The sequence below is a fragment of the Macrosteles quadrilineatus genome, unplaced genomic scaffold (genome assembly GCF_028750875.1).
Source record: "Macrosteles quadrilineatus isolate MER2022 unplaced genomic scaffold, UCM_ALF_1.0 Scaffold_1__1_contigs__length_201487025, whole genome shotgun sequence".
Lineage (NCBI taxonomy): Eukaryota > Metazoa > Arthropoda > Insecta > Hemiptera > Cicadellidae > Macrosteles > Macrosteles quadrilineatus.
The window spans coordinates 181,177,280-181,196,278 of record NW_026542594.1 but is presented as its reverse complement, the minus strand read 5'-3'; the positions used below and the strand labels follow the sequence as shown (position 1 = coordinate 181,196,278).

The 18,999-nt window shown below is 36.2% G+C and overlaps 1 long non-coding RNA gene across 1 annotated transcript; it reads right to left on the bottom strand.

Annotated features, from left to right (window-relative positions):
* Positions 1-1,112: 1,112 nt before the first annotated feature.
* LOC128991102 (uncharacterized) lies at positions 1,113-11,928 on the bottom strand. The gene is made up of 3 exons (XR_008490596.1): positions 11,327-11,928; positions 9,596-9,734; positions 1,113-1,587 (listed from the first exon to the last, which is right to left on the bottom strand). It is a non-coding gene; the product is annotated as an uncharacterized LOC128991102 (long non-coding RNA).
* Positions 11,929-18,999: the final 7,071 nt, after the last annotated feature.

Here is an 18,999-nt window from a genome sequence, read left to right as displayed (position 1 = left end):
ATACATACTAATTTGACAGTTACAATCAGGTGATCTTTTGTTTGCAATACAAGGACGGGAATAGCACACCTATGTTTTTTCCTTCCACCATGGGCTTTTAGTGTGTTGTAGAAATGTTTCCCACTTATAGTCGCAATAGGTTCTCCATGTTGGTCTTTGTCAATGATAATGTAGTTTGCGTGGTATCACCCATTGTCGCCAGTACGTTTACAAATTTCAGTCTTTATTTTAATAGCACCAAATAACCATTAACTACCTGATTTTCTGCATAACCTCTCTGTCACAATTTTACAATTAACATATGTTCTTCTTCTCACTTTAAATTTCTGACAACAGCTGGAGTTTCATAACAATGTTTGTTTCCCATGTTAATCTTATGGAGAAATACAAAACTTTAAAGGGCCCCAGGTCCTCACTCTCTAATTATTTCCCTAAAAAGAAAGTTTCTTGCACAACTTCACGTTATGCTCTTTCCAATGACACCAAAAACATGTCAATCGGTTCGGTAATTTCAAAAGTAATTGTCACAAAAAACCTGCTTGCGTATTTAATAAGTATAGATTTAACCCGTAGAGTGCCAGGCGAGAAATAAAAGTAACGCTCAAAAAATGCCGATGATTATTCCCGAAGGTCGCGCTTAAAATGCCGAGCGCGATCTGGCGATTTTTAGGTTAAAATTTCGTAAAAATCGAATTTTCGATATTTCGACCAACGAAAATCGATGTATCGCATCTAGTAACTTTCGACTCAATGTTAATATATGGGTTAAAAGAATCCGAGTATCCATTCGGTTGTTATGACAACTGTTCGATCATTACGAAACGTCCGGTCAGCCGGACGTTGGCACTTTTGGCTCGTTCTAAAAACGTCCGGTCGGCCGGACGTCGGCACTTTTGGCTCGTTTTAAAAACGTCCGGTTCCCTGGACGTTGGCACTCAAAGGGTTAAAAAAAATTAGGTACATCAATCTCCTTAAAACCAAATCACAAATCCTTCAATCACTCAAAAGTCACAATAAATCATTAATAAAAACACAAACATTAGCTGTTATAAACTCTAGAATATTGTTATGCCTTTTTAATAGTGTGTCATCAAAATATATAAAAAACAACATTTCATTTCATATAATTTTATTCATTTCAGTACATCAATACAGGAATAGCGATCTATACTATATAAAGTTGGAAATGATTAATTTACCAAGTATCGAAATATAAGAAGGTTTCTACTGACTTATACAATCCCCGCCCATAGAACAGGCACCCTGCTAGTTAAATATCAAGATATCTCTTGTTACCCAAGACAAGGTAAGTTAGTGAAAGTAATCATTTTAACAAACATAATAAACAGTATTTTTTTTACCAGGCAGAAGTACAAACAAATATTAAAAATGTAAGAAAAAATCTTCATAAAAACAATAAAATTATCTTAATTTAATAATCTAAATGAGAAAAAAATGTAAATACTGATGTTCAAAATAAATGTTAAACTAATCAACATAATGGATCCAAACTGATTTGTCTCCACTTCTTCAGCCTCCTCTCCCCCAACCTCCATGCCTCCATCGCCATCCACCCTGTCATCAGGCCTGGATAGTGGATATAACAGAACAAAAATTAATAATTAAAACAGTATTCTGAACAAAGAGTCTTTTTATGCATACTTCTATCATTATTTAATGTAGGCTACTCAGTGGCGTACTGAGGGGGGGGGGGAGGGCGGTTTGCACCAGGCCCTACACCAACATAGGCCTCCAAATCAGGGCCGTATTCCCCTAACAGTGGACACTGCGATTGCCAAGGGCTTCGGCCTGGGAAGGGGACTCACTTGGGGCCTCAAAATAATGCTTTTTCTCTTGGAAAATAAATTTTCCCACAATCTGTTAGAATTAGGGGGTACAATAATCCAAGTTTGTCTTGTATTCTCATGATAGCCGAAAGCGTCTGCAAAGATTGCGTGATCGAAATTTACGACTACCAGCGATCGCGGGTGACGATAATCAGGCCTCGCAACCGCGAAAGATGTTCACGATTGCACCGAGGATGCCCACAATTTTAACCATTGGCGACCTTGGGAGATGAAGATGATGACCCTGCAATCACGATTTGGTCATTACCGAGGACAATATCGTTTAATTTTGCCACAATTGCAGTAACCGTTTGGATCAATACATAAGTGCCGACCCATATAACCCATTTTGTATAGGACAAAATATAACGTACAGAGTGTGGCAAAATTATCTGACAGTTTTCTTTGCTGCCCTGTCGGGCGAGTGACTGGCGGAAGGTGGTGGGGATAGGGGCGCTTCAAGGCCTACGAGCGGACATTTTTAGTTGCCATGGAGCTGGTCATCACTGAAACAGAAGAGTATTTTGAAGGCTTTTCAAGTTTGTAGGGTACTATTTATTTGGACATAATTTGAACGAGGTTGGAGAAACTTTAAGATAAGTGTATAGAGCTGAATAAAAGGAGATTATAGCAAAATAAATCAAATTTATCACAACAAATTGTGTTATTCTATATTCTTCTAAGGTCTTATTGAACCACACTTGTACTAAATACCTTATTGATGTATGAGAATTTTTTGTTTCAACTGCTTCTGTTGACAGGGGCTTTTCCATTTGTCTTAAAATTATTGTTGTTTCAGTACTTACCAAATGTAAAAACTATGACATATTCAGAAAAATTATAGTTATGGTGTCAAAAAATATAGCCTACATTTCCTAAAAAACAAAAGCAAATTTTTGGGCACCTCTCGAGTTAAAATGCTGGTTAAATACTAGTAATTCAGGAGGGTTATGCGACATAGGCTTGGGGGCAATGGACACGGCCCTGGTTTTATAAGTACTAGTTAACAGCCCGTGCTTCGCCACGGGAATAATGTCAGCATCAATAAAAGAGATAATAATTTTAACAACTTCTGTTTATATTTGTATTTTATTTAGGGGCTGCTTTATTTTTGTACATAAAGTAGGACTGATAGTTGGCCTGTATAAATTAGTTATGTTAATCAAACCGATATATTAGTTTAACAATATGGCGCAATGCTGATAACCTCATAAGATACTTATGCTATTGAGATGTTAAATTTGCTTATGTATATTCCTACATTCATTATTTTTTATTTAAATTCTGTATTTAAATGATGAAATATTAAACAACACTGGTGAGGTTAAAGGATTTTATTTTTTTTTTATTTTTCATCTAGTAAAAAGTTAAAATAGATTAAACAAAATATGTTTCATTTTAAGTGTGCAAGAGTTCTTTGTATACTATATTTTTTGTAAAGACATTTCGGTCATTTCTTAGGTGCCCTTGATCCTTTGTATCCGATATGTAGAAACGTAAGCCATTGAATGATCTTGCTCTGCTGGCTGCTACGTAGAGCTGTCCGTGGGAAAAAACAGGTTTTGGTAGGTATACACCGATTTTAGCGATTGATTGCCCTTGGGCCTTATTTATTGTCATTGCGAATGCAAGGATTACGGGAAACTGAGTTCTTTGAAGTTTGAATGGCAATAAAGTTCCAGAAGTTGTTAGATGAATTCGTGGGATAAGAATCCTTTGTCCAATCGAAGTCCCCGTCAGAATTTCACAATCTATTGAGTTGCGGTACAGGTTTTTCACTCGCATTCTTGTTCCGTTAATTATTGCTTTAGATGTGTTCAAATTTCTTATTAGCATTACTATAGAATTTTTTTTCAAAGTCAGTTTGTGAGGTGGTAAGCCACTTACAGTCAAACTATTGAGAAATTCAGTTGGGAATGTAGTGTGAGCCATGTCATCATCTGCTATCACCTTGTCAACACTAAAGTAGTCTATTTCTTCACCAGGTAACTTTTTTAAAATGCAATCATTAATTAATAAACAGTCTTCATTTCTTGGTGCTAGTATAGCTCTCTCAGTAATGTCTGAAGTTGTGATTAGTTTATTAAGATCTTCGTAAATATCTTCAATTACTGAGCCAGAACTAATTAACTGGGTGGGTATTTTCATTATATCCTCTCCCAAATCAACTTCTATGTTTAGTTCCCCATTACCGACTGTTCTGAGAAACTTTGAAAACTCTATTTCACTATTCAATACTCTCATGTTTTTAGACAAACTCAGTTGTTTAACGCACCCCCAGTGCTCGTAAGATTTAACGCATTGTTCAATTATCGTGGCTGGACCAGCGTGTGGTACTACTGGTAGTGTTTGGCGAAAGTCTCCACACAATAAGACAACTTTACCACCAAACAATAGTTTCTTATTTTTGTATCGCATAAGATCTCGAAGTAATCTATCGATAATGTTTAAAACATATACTGGACACATAGATATTTCATCTATAATTATTAATGAAGACTCTATAATTATTTTAGCCTCAGGAGCGTTTGGTTTGATACCAGATGTTGAGTTCTCCAAGATGGGTATAGGCAATTTGAAAATATTGTGAAGAGTCCGACCTCCATCTAGGAGGCTGGCTGCAATGCCACTGAATGCACATGGAATACACTGTTGTTGCATTGATCGTAGTTTGCACAGTAAAGCTTTTTGCACAAATGTTTTTCCACATTCTGCATATGCTGTTAAACAAAATACGTTTGTAGAAGATGTTTCCTTTAGTATGGCTTCTAAAATAGTTTCGATAACGAATCTTTGCTCATCATTTGCTTTATTGTACATTTCCTTAAATAAACTGTCTTGTTCTTGAGCATCGAATGTGTTTCTTTTGATAGTATACTGAATAGGAATAGGTAAGCCGAGTTCTTTACATGACGTATTATGGGTGATTAAAATATCCTCAATTTCCAACAGGCATAAATTTATAGAACTTTGTGTGTCATGGCGTAGTTTGAAATCTTCACACATGTAATCTTTAAATTCTTCCCAAAGTTCTGCAGCATTTGTTGGAATGTTTAGTCCACAAATAAATCCGAAGAGTTGACGTAACTGGTATGGCATTTGTGTCTCCTTGGCTTCGTTGAGTGATTCACGCCATTCGTTATTGTTGGTTGCAATCCCTCTGGCATATACAGCTTCTACAAAAGAGTTGTACCTTACGCTGTTGAATGTTAGCAAGTCCTCAAAACATGATGGACCACGGGCATGCAGTAGAATGAGGCGAAGATGGTATAGTTCTGGTTGTTTTGGGTTGACAGTGTATAACCTGGTTATTGTTTTTTGTGCTCCCTGTTTCCTCAGTTTCCAAGTTCTATTAATCGTGTCCCAAGTATAGTTTTGAGGAATTTCAGTGTACAGGAGATGTCGTGCATGTGTATCAGTTTTGTTTAAATCAAAGAAGGCTTGTAGTTTAGTTTTCTTGGGATCAGCAATAACACCATCTTCTTCTCCCTCTTTGAAAATTACTGTCTGTTGGTCAGGTAAGTGTATATCTAGACGAATCACTGAGTGAGTTTGAAAATGCATTTCGTATTCAAATATACGCCAAACAGCTTCAGTTGAACCAACGTAACGGCCGTTTAAATAAGAATCAATCTCATCATGAACCAGAACACTGCTGTTTTCTTTTGAGAATTTTAGTGTTGCACAATCATATCCCTTGTACACATACTTGTATATATATTTAATGCTTTTAACAGTTGTGCAGACCTCTACGTTCATATGACAGTTGAACTTAATTAGAAGGTATGGATTGTATGGAACTATATATCTATTGTCTATAGTATGTCCACGAACGTCGACAACTATGCCATTATCGCGGCGTTTATATTCAGGATATCCATTTAGATTGTCTCTAGTGCTATTGTTGAAAGCTTTTGGGAACTGTTTTGAACACTTTCCCTTAACCATGCATGGGGAGTTTAGGTTTAGTGAGCCACATGGCCCATGTACCATGTGATTTTGCACCAATCTGTGAAGAGTTGCATGCTCATTTGGGTCAGGAATTTCAGCAGAAACAAATTTATCAATATCTGCAATATTGTGAATCTTATCATCATTGTCAAGTGTCAATAAAATATGAGCATGGGGTAAGCCACGTTTCTGAAATTCGATAGTATATATCAATGCTGCTATTCTTCCAAATACATGTTTCTTTGTAAGGCACATAATAAGTTCTTTAAGTTTACAATGAAACACACGCACGACCAAATCTGGTCTGTAATGAGCAGCTTCTCCTGGTGCAAGATTATTTACGATTTCAGGCCACCGTGGATTACACGTCATAGTTATAAACAATGATGGCTTTCCAAACTTTTGGACAATAGCCATAGCGTCTAAATAATGTTGATGCATATTCCGTGGAGATCCAATAAATGAAGAAGGCAATATTATTTGTTTTCCAACAGCACCGTCCTGAAGACCACTTCTTTTGTGCACAAAGTCAGCAATATTCAGATAAAGATCAGCACGTAGGCTGTTTTGGTTGAAACGAATATAGTTTAACCGTGTGCCCTCAATCCTACAATACATGTCCACTGTCCATTGCAGGTAGAGTTTTTGTGATCTATGCAATAGGCTGAATTCTGGACGAATCGCAAGCCGATATGATGCGTACTGCAGTAATGTAGTTTTTTTACGTTGATTTACACTACTACGGTCATGTTCTGTTTGGGGTTTCCATCCAAAGTCACCATATGGGAACAACAGAGGATAGGCCAATGGGTCTAAAGATGGCTCAATCACAGAAATTTTACGAACCCCATTAGATCTTGAATATACTCTTAAGTTTCTCTCACCAGGGGGTGCACCATCTTCTGACCGGAATATAACAGCCACATCTGTTTGAACGGCATCATTGTAGCGTCTCCTGTCACACAGTTTGTCTTCCACTATATGCATAAGAATTTCAGTCATATTTACAACACATATCTGCCATAGTTCTAAATGAAGATATGAAGGGATTGATGGAATAAAGATATTCACTTAAATCATGCATCAGCAGTTGGTCGCATTTCACATTGGACCTTTGACCCATTCTGTGAGTAACAGCGGTGTTGACGTCGTATATATAGAGTTGGGCATACTTTGGTTCAATGTTGGAGGGTAGTAATGGTCCAATCCGATGGTAAAAGGAGTCATGGATCTTAAAGTTATATATACCACCAGATGTTGATTCATCTAAGTGAGACTCAGAACTCACCATAGCAAAAGCTGAGTTGTATGATCTTATATTATCCAAATAGTTTCTTGATCGTTTTTTTGTTTCTTTTACATTTGATGTAGTCCCGTTGATAAGATTCTCCATAAACTCCGAATGTTGATAAGGGGATAATTTTACCTTCCCCTTGTGACAACATAAGGAGAATGCATTTGTATCCCTGTTAGTCTGTTCTGACTCGAAATTTAAAGATTTACAGTAGTGACAAATCCAATTTAATGATCCCAATTCAAAAGAGTCTGTGTTTTTTTTAGGAACTTCCAGGGCACATTTTACACTATCACTGCTCTTTACTTTTTTAGTTCGATGTTTTTTTACGCGTGTTTTTGTTATGTTTGTCTCTTTACGCCCAGTTAATGACTTTTTACCTTTTCTTTTTCTTTTTGTACTTTTTTCCTCCTGGGTATTATGAGAAAATTTTATCACACTGTAATGACCCGAGTCAACATTGCCACTGAACATCAAGTCACACACTTCTTCACCAGAACCAATGTCATAAGTCACAGTTTCTTCAGCGACTTCCCTGTGTACTCGAAATAAATAGTTAGGGTATAGCTCACTGATACATTGTAGTTCCACGTATCCAGCGTACTCGCCATCTCAGGAAAGTAAAGTTTGGTATTGGTGACGGTCAAACACTGATGTTGAGTAAGACTGATCGCCTACAATAAAATGTTTGTATTTTTCCCACTCTTTAACAATTTTATGGACAACTTTCAAACGGATTTCCCTATGATTGTTCTGGTGGCCGTATAGAATAAATGATATTGATCGAAACAAACAGTTTCCGTCACCTACTATGGGTATAATTTCATGTTCCATACTCAAACATAAGCTCTTAATCAACAATTTCCTTCAGAAACACTTTCAGCAACACTTTCACAGGAAAACTAACATATTATTCGAAAATACAAAATTGACACTAAAAAATACAAATAGGTAATGTTCAAGTACATTTTTGCAGGAAAACTAACACATTATTCAAAAATGCAAAATTGACACTAAAAATACAAATAATGTTCATGTTCAAGTACATTTACAAATAATACATCGTGGTATACAACTTTAACCAATACACTTCTCCTTGAAAACTCAATCAACACATTCCTTCAGAAACATTTTCAGCAACATTTTTGCAGGAAAACTAACACATTATTCAAAAATGCAAAATTGACACTAAAAAATACAAATAATGTTCATGTTCAAGTACATTTACAAATAATACATCGTGGTATACAACTTTAACCAATACACTTCTCCTTGAAAACTCAATCAACACATTCCTTCAGAAACACTTTCAGCAACATTTTTGCAGGAAAACTAACACATTATTCAAAAATGCAAAAATGACACTAAAAAATACAAATAATGTTCATATACATTTACAAATAATCCCTACATTGTGGTATACAACTTTAACAAATTCACTTTCTTTGTTTGAAATCGTGTGTACAGGAAGCACAATTTGTTTTTCAGGATTAATTTTGCCAACAGTGTCATTTAGAGGCTTCTGATGGACTATAACGAAGGTTTAGTAATTGAAAAATTATTTTTGTTCATAGAATAAAATTATAAGTGCCTCAAATTCAATTTTTTATTTTTTATTATGAAATTAAACCGTCATAACCTAACCAAACCAACCAAACGTGCTGACAATGGAAAAATCTAATAAAGGTTTATTAATCGAAAAAATAGTTCTGTTCATAAAATAAAATTATAAATGCCTCAAATCCTATTTTATAATTTTTTATTATAAAATTAAGCTATCATAACCTAACCAAACTAACCAGACTTGCTAATAATGAAAAATCAAATGAAGGTTTAACAGGAAAAAAAATATTTCTGTTCATAAAATAAAACTATAAATGGGTCAAATTCAATTTCATAATGCTTTAATTATAAAATTAAACCGTCATAACCTAACCAAACCAACCAAACTTGTTGATAACGAAAAAAGCCAATACAAAAAAAAAGCGCTCCGGATGGGATTCGAACCCGGGTCCTTCGGATCATCAGCCCAGCACTCTACCCACTACACCACCGAGGCCGATGGCAAAACCCCGTATCGTCGCGGTAATGATGTTCCCTCAGCCAATCAGAAGCCTCAAAATAATACTGTAGGCAACACTAATCCTGAAATAAAAATTCAGCGTACAGGAACTCCTAGATTAATATTTACATACTGAAAGTAAGGTTATAAAAATAATAACAAATCTAACAAACATTAAACAGCTGACATATGATTTACAATTATTAAATAAGCTGTGAATTATATTCTTCTATAAGAATTGTATTGACTCAACCTTTGAAGGGCTGTAGGTCTTAACCCTTAGGAAAAACGTGAATTCTAATGAAGTTCGGCAAATCTATGCATTATCCCCTTTAATTTGACACATAGATCTTGTGGATCGGTCCAGTAATTACTGAGAAAACACTGTTACAACTGTGTATTAAATATATAGATTAAATTTAAGTAAATGGCAAAACTTACCATTAGTTAGTTCTCTTCAATCTTAGTCTTTACTTCGCCCCATCCTCGATCTCCTCTTCCTCTGGCACCTCTCCCCTGTATTCTCCAATGTCGGAGGATATTAATTACAACGCCCCCATTTTACTGGTAGGCTTCAGTTCTGTACAGAAATATTGCAAAAAATAGTGTTATACAAATAATTTTAGTCCAACAAATAATACAAGTGTGTACACTCCTTTCTATATTTGCGATATTCAAATAGGTACAGCTAATAGGAAAATGTTTGAGCAAATCTGGGTCAAGTTAGTACAAATATTAGAATTTGTAACAATAATTTGGTTTAGACGAAATAAATTGGTTTAACTTGTTCGCTACCACAATTATATGGAATTTACGTTCGCATAGACCACCGACGCATATTTGCGTCAGCTGATCACATTGAAATAGACTAACGACGCACACTTGCGTCGGTGTTCAATGTTATTAATCAGCGTATTTCTTAGCAACGGTCTATTTTAAAGCCCTGATTTTATCGTATCAGTCTAGAGGGATATCTGCCGCAAATGTGCGTCGCTTGGTCTATGGATATGACGATTGGTTACGTCACACAACAGTTGGCAACATTGTTGTTTACATTGTGCATTCCGCGACATCTCAGAACAGATGTAAACGTTATAACCTTTGCAGTTTTGGCGAGTGGTGGAGTTTCTTTATTTGTTTGTGTAAAAGCTTGAAACAACCAAATTTACAACGACGCTTAAACGTGTGTCGCCTGGTCTATTGAAACGAAAATGTAGGTAATCTTTTTATCTAGATTTCATTAAATAAACTGACCGACGCATATATGCAGCGTTTTGAAAGTTGCTCCAAACGATAAATAAAAACAATATTTATTGCTTACTTATTCACTTAAGGTTAATATGAAGTCAATTCGTCCATTTAAACGATATTTCTCTTTTGGTCTGTTGGCAATGTTATTCCTATATCACTTGGTCTGTAAGCAACGTCATGATCATTCCTTTTGGTCTGTAGGAGTGACCGGACCAACGCATATGTGCGTCGCTCGGTAGCGAACGTGTTAAACATTAATTATTTGTTATTTCCCAATTTGCAAAAATGCAAGCTCTAGCCTAATTAAGACATTTCCAAACAACATGTTTCGAGATGTATCCAAATACATTTTAAGTAGGGGCCTAGTTTTAATTTTTTATAAAAAAAAACTATAAATTTGCATAAAGATTATAATTAATTATCCTTATGTTCCACCAAAAACTATTAATAATAGGGCCTAGTTTATTTGTGTAGGTAACTAGTGGGCGAAGTGGCACTTTGCTACACATAAGAGAAATGTTTACGCACGAGCCGTAGGCGAGTGTGGAAAGTTTCTCGAGTGCAGCAAAGGCAGTTTGCACTTGTGTTACACATTATATTTTCCCTAAAGTTACCATAAAACATATAAATAATTAGTTGTTCAAACTCTGTTCAACACTAAATGAAATGATTCAGTTTGGATCAGTTTCTATGGTTGTCGATAATATGGAACCCACCCAAATATGGACAGTAAGTTTAGGCCTAGGACATAAAAATGTTCTTTCCATTTATGTTAACCCAACCTAACATAACCGCCGCAAAGCGCTGTATAGCCTATCTGTAGCCTCCGGATAATACTTACCAAAGTACCGATTTGAACATTGAATAACTTAGTTAACAAACATAGCCTAGAATCTATCACAAAGGGGAAAGAATGTTCACCTCACTTAAGTTATGGTTAGACCAAGTAACATTATCACGGCAGTATGGTAATTGCCTCCAGGGTCCACAACTCTGGTCTCTCTTTCTCTCTCATCTGCAGTGATGTCGATGGCAATGTCGTCCAGAAAGGTTAGTCCTCTTAACTTATTGGTTCAAGACAATATTTAAAATAGAGACAAATTTGGGTTCAGGTCAAATTACAGCCTTTGCTCCAGGATCATCTATAAAATTAACATTGATGTCATCAGCAATGAATTATATAATCCAAGTCTAGTCTTACACCAAATACAAACAGCTCTAGAATATTTGACAGCACATAATTTTACGTCCTACACTCATTCCAATGAATATATTTCTTTAATACTTTCTTACTTATTACTTGGCGACCATACAAAGTATAGTCTGATTTTTACCGGAGTGCGGCTGGAGCTCAGCCCTACCTGTGAGGGACCCGACTCACGCACGCACACTCACCACCGTCCTAATTGCCTGAAAGCCCCGATCCCCTATTCACTAAGTAGAAATATAAGATCTGTTGTATGATACCTCAAAATTGCAATTCATTTGATTTTAGATATACAGTAAAATGGTTAGTGTTAATAAATTTGTTGTTTAATTCAATGAAAAATGAGTCCAAACTTGAAATGATTATGACAAGTAGCTAGCTAATAAAAACGTGTTAAAATATTCGTAGCTTTTACACTTTGTAAGCAAAATATATATTGTTTGGTAGGTATCATTTTACTAAGCATTTTGAGCTGAAGTCAAAATCGTTATCACATTTTATAACAAACGTAAAATTAAAAAAAATTATAGTTCAATTTCCGTGAGCCAGCGATGACTCGTGCGGCAGGACAATGGTCCGTCCCACGTCCGTCCTAATCCCTTGCGTCTGTGTGTGTGAGGCCTGCGTGTGTGAGAGTATGGTCGACCCTTCAGCCAGCCGCTTTCCGTCAACAATCACACTATAGGTACCGTATTTTAAGCCAAGTATGAATGGAAATGAGTGTAGGATCAGGATGAGTGGCGCGATCTTGTAGTCTTGTTAGTGACTAAGGCCGACATTCCTTAGACACAGCTGTTAATTAATAGCCCATACAGCTAATGGCAACTAAGGGACCTACGGTTTATAGTGGAATCCGAACCACATTATTGCCTTGGTATACGAATTGGTCTAATTATCAGGATAGTATTGCGGATAGTCGTAGTACTCACTCGTGCGGACGTTAATCCACACCAGGGAGTATCGCATCCACAGTGCATGCCTATAAATATCCACAATTCGTGACCTCCTAGTAGTTGGATTACAGGACGACGCCACCCGTCCCAGTCATATTGATTATTTCATTCAATAAACTTAGGCCTATATCAATTTTGGGTAATGTTAGGGTAAAACTTAACCTAACTAACGGAATGAAATATTCAAAATATTAAATAGTCTTGTATTAACTTAATATCTTTCATTTGAATGAATGTAGGACATAAACTAAAGTGCAGCCAAATATTTTTACATAAACAAATTTTTAAAGTTGACACTGGGTCAGTGGGAAAAAGAGACAATCCTAATAGCCTAGGGATAGTGCCTATTCAAACATTTGCTACAATATTGCTTGATGATCCAGAATTAGCCTACGAATAAGCTGTATCTTAGGTTCTTGTTGGTGACTTACTTAAGTTAGTGTCTGGTAGGACTACTTAATGTTATTAAGTTATCACGTTGATTACGTTTTTTACCAAATAAAAATTAACTTATTTCACATTATTCCTTAAAAACTATTGTTTGTAACACTCGAGTCATCTATTTTCTTGTAAACAAGGAAAGAAATAAAAAAGATGAATATTTACAATATAAAAGTTTTTAGTCAATAAATGGCCAGCTTGAAGATGTCCGTCGGAATTCGGAATCAAATATTCATTGCGACTCGTGAGTTGAGGAACTGAACGATGAATTAGAACAACTCCTTTTCAAGAGTAGCTCCGAAGAACGGGTGCTTGTCGATATACTGGGACTATTTCAGTGTCGACAAAATGAAACTATTTCATTGTCGACAATATGGGATGTCGACAATTTGTGGTGTCGATCATTTGCGACGTCGGTTATTTGGGATGTCGGTTAAGTGGGAATATTCCAGTGTCGACAAACTGGGAATAATTCAGTTTCGATCAATTTCTACGGTTGTCGATATTATGGAACCCACCCTGCTCGATTGAACGTGACCGCCGACCGGGCTGATGAGTCGGAGGTAACCGGTTCGAAATACCGGAGGTATTAAATTTTTGACTCGATTTTTGTCCATTGTCAGCAAGTTTGGTTGGTTTGGTTTGGTTATGATGGTCCCCATCTTAAATAATTGATGATTGATTGGTTTAATTTTATAATTAAAAAAATTATAACTTAATTGATTTTGAGACATTTATAGTTTTATTTTATGAACAGAACTATTTTTGTTATTAACTTAGTAAACCTTCATTCCAAATTTTCATTATCAGCAAGTTTGGTTAGGTTATGACAGTTGAATTAATTAAAATTTAACCTACAAACGACACGTTTTGACAGCGACAGTGATTGAGATAACAATTTCCCACAAACAGTTCGGCTATGCACGGTATGACGCGTTCTGCACGGCGCGGTGGTGGGCGGTGGCGGTCTGACGGTAAGGTCTCGTTGTGAACCCAGCGCAGCGCTATCCGTCCTGCTGCTGCTCCTCCGTCCTCCTGCTACCGTCGTAAAGTTAGCGGCTCTTTTCATCGGCGCTTTTTCGGTTTGTAATAGATGTGGGTTGGTACTTCTGCGGACGCCACAAACGTGTTTTGACCGTCGTGAAGTTAGCGGCTCTTTTCATCGGCGCTTTTTCGCTTTGTAATAGATGTGGGTTGGTACGCCTGCGGACGCCACAAACGTGTTTTGCAGGGATGTCGGAAACACAAATCAATGACAATACGATGCGAAAAGATGTTTTTATATTTATATAATGTCAATAATACATTGATAAAACGTGTATACAAGTTAAAAATAATTAATTGACGTATTTTAAAAGGCATATTTGAGACCGTACTGTACATTATACGTAGCTAAGGCTTAACATAACGCGAACAATTAAAACTCCGAACATAAAAAGTGCATAATCTTTTTTCCCAAGCCCATCACATCAACTTTGAGCTATTCTAATGGTAATACACAATGTGTAGAATACTCAGTATAAATATGATTGAGGCAGTCCAGTGAATTACGAAGCTATAAGGCAAAATCTATATGGTTGATAGGAACTCGCATCAGGAAAAAGTGCACAATCTTTTTCCTAAGCCCATCACATCAACTTTGATGTATTCTAATGGTAATTTACAATGTGTATAATACTCAGTATACATATGATTGAGGCAGTCCAGTGAATTACGAAGCTATATGGCAAAATGTATATGGTTGATAGGAACTCGCTACAGGAAAAGTGCACAATCATTTTCCTAAGCCCATCACATCAACTTTGATGTATTCTATTGGTAATATACAATATTTAGAATACTCAGTATAAATATGATTGAGGCAGTCCAGTGAATTACGAAGCTATAAGGCAAAATCTATATGGTTGATAAGAATTTGCGTCAGGAAAAGTGCACAATCTTTTTCCTAAGCCCATCACATCAACTTTGAGGTATTCTAATGGTAATATACAATGTTTAGAATAATCAGTATGAGTATGATTGCGGCAGTCCAGTAAATTACGAAGTTATATGGCAAAATGTATATGGTTGATAGGAACTCGCATCAGGAAAAGTGCACAATCTTTTTCCTAAGCCCATCACATCAACTTTGAGGTATTCTAATGCTAATATACAATGTATAGAATAATCAGTATGAGTATGATTGCGGCAGTCCAGTGAATTACGAAGGTATAAGGCAAAATCTATATGGTTGATAGGAATTTGCGTCAGGAAAAGTGCACAATCTTTTTCCTAAGCCCATCACATCAATTTTGAGGTATTCTAATGGTAATATACAATGTTTAGAATAATCAGTATGAGTATGATTGCGGCAGTCCAGTCAATTACGAAGTTATATGGCAAAATCTATATGGTTGATAGGAATTTGCGTCAGGAAAAGTGCACAATCTTTTTCCTAAGCCCATCACATCAACTTTGAGGTATTCTAATGGTAATATACAATGTGTAGAATAATCAGTATGAGTATGATTGCGGCAGTCCAGTAAATTACGAAGTTATATGGCAAAATGTATATGGTTGATAGGAACTCGCATCAGGAAAAGTGCACAATCTTTTTCCTGAGCCCATCACATCAACTTTGAGGTATTCTAATGGTAATATACAATGTGTAGAATAATCAGTATGAGTATGATTGCGGCAGTCCAGTAAATTACGAAGTTATATGGCAAAATGTATATGGTTGATAGGAACTCGCATCAGGAAAAGTGCACAATCTTTTTCCTAAGCCCATCACATAAACTTTGAGGTATTCTAATGGTAATATACAATGTGTAGAATACTCAGTATAAATATGATTGCGGCAGTCCAGTGAATTACGAAGTTATATGGCAAAATGTATATGGTTGATAGGAACTCGCATCAGGAAAAGTGCACAATCTTTTTCCTGAGCCCATCACATCAACTTTGAGGTATTCTAATGGTAATATACAATGTGTAGAATAATTAGTATGAGTATGATTGCGGCAGTCCAGTAAATTACGAAGTTATATGGCAAAATGTATATGGTTGATAGGAACTCGCATCAGGAAAAGTGCACAATCTTTTTCCTGAGCCCATCACATCAACTTTGAGGTATTCTAATGGTAATATACAATGTGTAGAATACTCAGTATAAATATGATTGCGGCAGTCCAGTGAATTACGAAGTTATATGGCAAAATGTATATGGTTGATAGGAACTCGCATCAGGAAAAGTGCACAATCTTTTTCCTAAGCCCATCACATCAACTTTGAGGTATTCTAATGGTAATATAAAATGTCTAGAATACTCAGGGTAAATATGATTGCGGCAGTCCAGTGAATTACGAAGCTATAAGGCAAAATCTATATGGTTTATAGGAATTTGCGTCAGGAAAAGTTTCGGTTTGTAATAGATGTGGGTTGGTACTCCTGCTGACGCCACAAACGTGTTTTGCAGGGATGTCGGAAACACAATTCAATGACAATACGGTGCGAAATGATGTTTTTATATTTATATAATGTCAATTATACATTGATAAAGCGTGTATACAAGTTAAAACTAATTAATTGACGTATTTTAAAAGGCATATTTGAGACCGTACTGTACATTATACGTAGCTTAGGCTTAACATCACGCGATCAATTAAAACTCCGAACATAAAAAGTGCATAATCTTTTTTCCCAAGCCCATCACATCAACTTTGAGCTATTCTAATGGTAATATACATTATACACCGCAACATGTATATCTCTATTCGCATGCCCTCTCCTTAATGTTTAATCCTCCTAGGCTAGACTCTTAAGAAACCTCGACATTTTGATCACTTCAGATAAGAATCTTCATCACCCCCAGAGAAACGCTACACACATGTTTTGGTAATAATCCCATGCTTCCCACGTTATTTAAAAATGTGCAATTTGAACTAAATTGCTATATACTGTATATATAAAAATAAAGGGCGATGTAGAGCGCTGATAAATGGATACAATTTATATAATAGCAACTGCCGGTTTTGTTTAGTAGATTTGTACATTTTGTGTATTTTATTTATATTTGTTTCTATCACATACTAGAAGAGATTGTAATTAAAAACGTAGTACAGTTATTTTATTACGTATTGCTAAAATGCCATAATGCCGTATTGCTGTACCGTAAAATACTGTACTCTTCACCTTCAGCACCCGCTCGTCCTGAAACCACCCCCTCCCCTCCACCGATAACTGATCACACAAACCAAAGGTGATGATGACTCTCCTACTAGTTGGTATTATAGTACCTTTTACAATAAGGTTTCTATACACCTAGAAACTATTTTGTAAGATTTATTAATTGGTAAGATTGTCGCTAGATGTACAGAAAAAAACTTACTGTACATGCTTGTTGGTACTAGTGTATTGTCTTAAAACCCATATTTAGTATTATTTTTAGTAATACTTCTTATGCTACAAAGTGTCAATTTATTACAGTAAAACAAATATAATCAACAACAATATTTTAAGAGTCCTTGGAGGCTAGCGGCCATCTTGGATAGTTTTAAACAGCTGCTGTAGAGTTAATGATCCAAATATAGTTTTTCAAACACCAAAGTGATCATTTAAATATCCTCAATACTATGACATTAAAAATTGGCTTGTTTGTTTTGAATTGATTTTCAAGGGAGATCATGGAAGCAAACGGCCATATTAGATTTTCCCGCAATAAGAGCAATGTTAAATGCGTTATTTTTAAATAGCCACTGAAGAGTTATTTACCACCTCAAAATATGTTTTCAAACACCAAAGTGATTGTAATTTAAATATACAGCACCCTGTTAAATGAAAAACTTCCTAAATTGTTTTATGAATCAGAACGTCTAGGCTCCAAGGACTCCTAGGCCAACGAAATGTAAAAGTGGAGCGTTTCGACTGTCTTATCTTCCGAGTGTAGCCGCGATGTCAAACTGTAAGTTGACTCGTCCCTATCATTGTTTGAAGCACGTCCAAGTATGCCGGTGTCAGAATTGGTACTGTTGTCCGTTCAACGGTGAACCTCCGCCGCAACAGTGAAGCACACAGCACACAGTCTTGACGGGACAGGCAGGAAGACACATCTCCAATGTTCCGACAGATCAGCAGTAATAGCATATGTAACAATAATGACAAGTATTAAAAACAAATTATGTTATTGGTAAAATGTTATAAATGTTTTTCCTGCAAATGAAAATGTATTAATATCAAGTGCATTTCACTATTCTTCAGCTAGATTGCGGCTGCCGGCCGTTACCCTCATGACAAGTGCTACTAAAAAGTTAATTGATATCCTACTAATATTATAAATGAGAAAGTTTGGATGTATGGATGTATGGATGTATGGATGTATGGATGTATGTTTGTGACAAGTGAACGCGAAAAATACTGGTCGGATTGGGCTGAAATTTGGCATGATGATAGCTCACATTCCCGATTAACATATAGGCATATTCTTATTTCAAAAATCCTTTCGGGCTCCGCCCCAGTGGCTCTGGAGTTTCCCATGTTAACCTTATGAGAAATGGAATTATTGAATCTTAACAGCTGTTTCAACTAAACAAGTTGGTTCTGTTCTATGATGTTCAATAGCATTAAAGTTCCAAGGATTACCAACAGGGTGCAGCACTATTATTTCTTTTACATTTATGACAACAGCTAATTTGCAACCAAAAGGTGAGTGAGCGGAGCGAACGAACTTCAACCTGGAGGCGATCGAGTTAGCGTAGCGAACGAGCTAACCTGAAGGCAAGTGAGCGCAGCGAACGAGCTCCAACCTAAAGGTGAGTGAGCGTAGCGAACGAGCTCCAACCTAAAGGTGAGTGAGCGTAGCGAACAAACTTCAACCAGGACGTGATTGAGCCATGCGAACGAGATAATCTTTAAAATTAAGAAGTTAAACGGGGCAAAGCCCGCGGGTTACAGCTAGTCATTAATAAGCTCAACAATATCCCTAGGCATTTTTTAACATTCCAGTAACCAATACA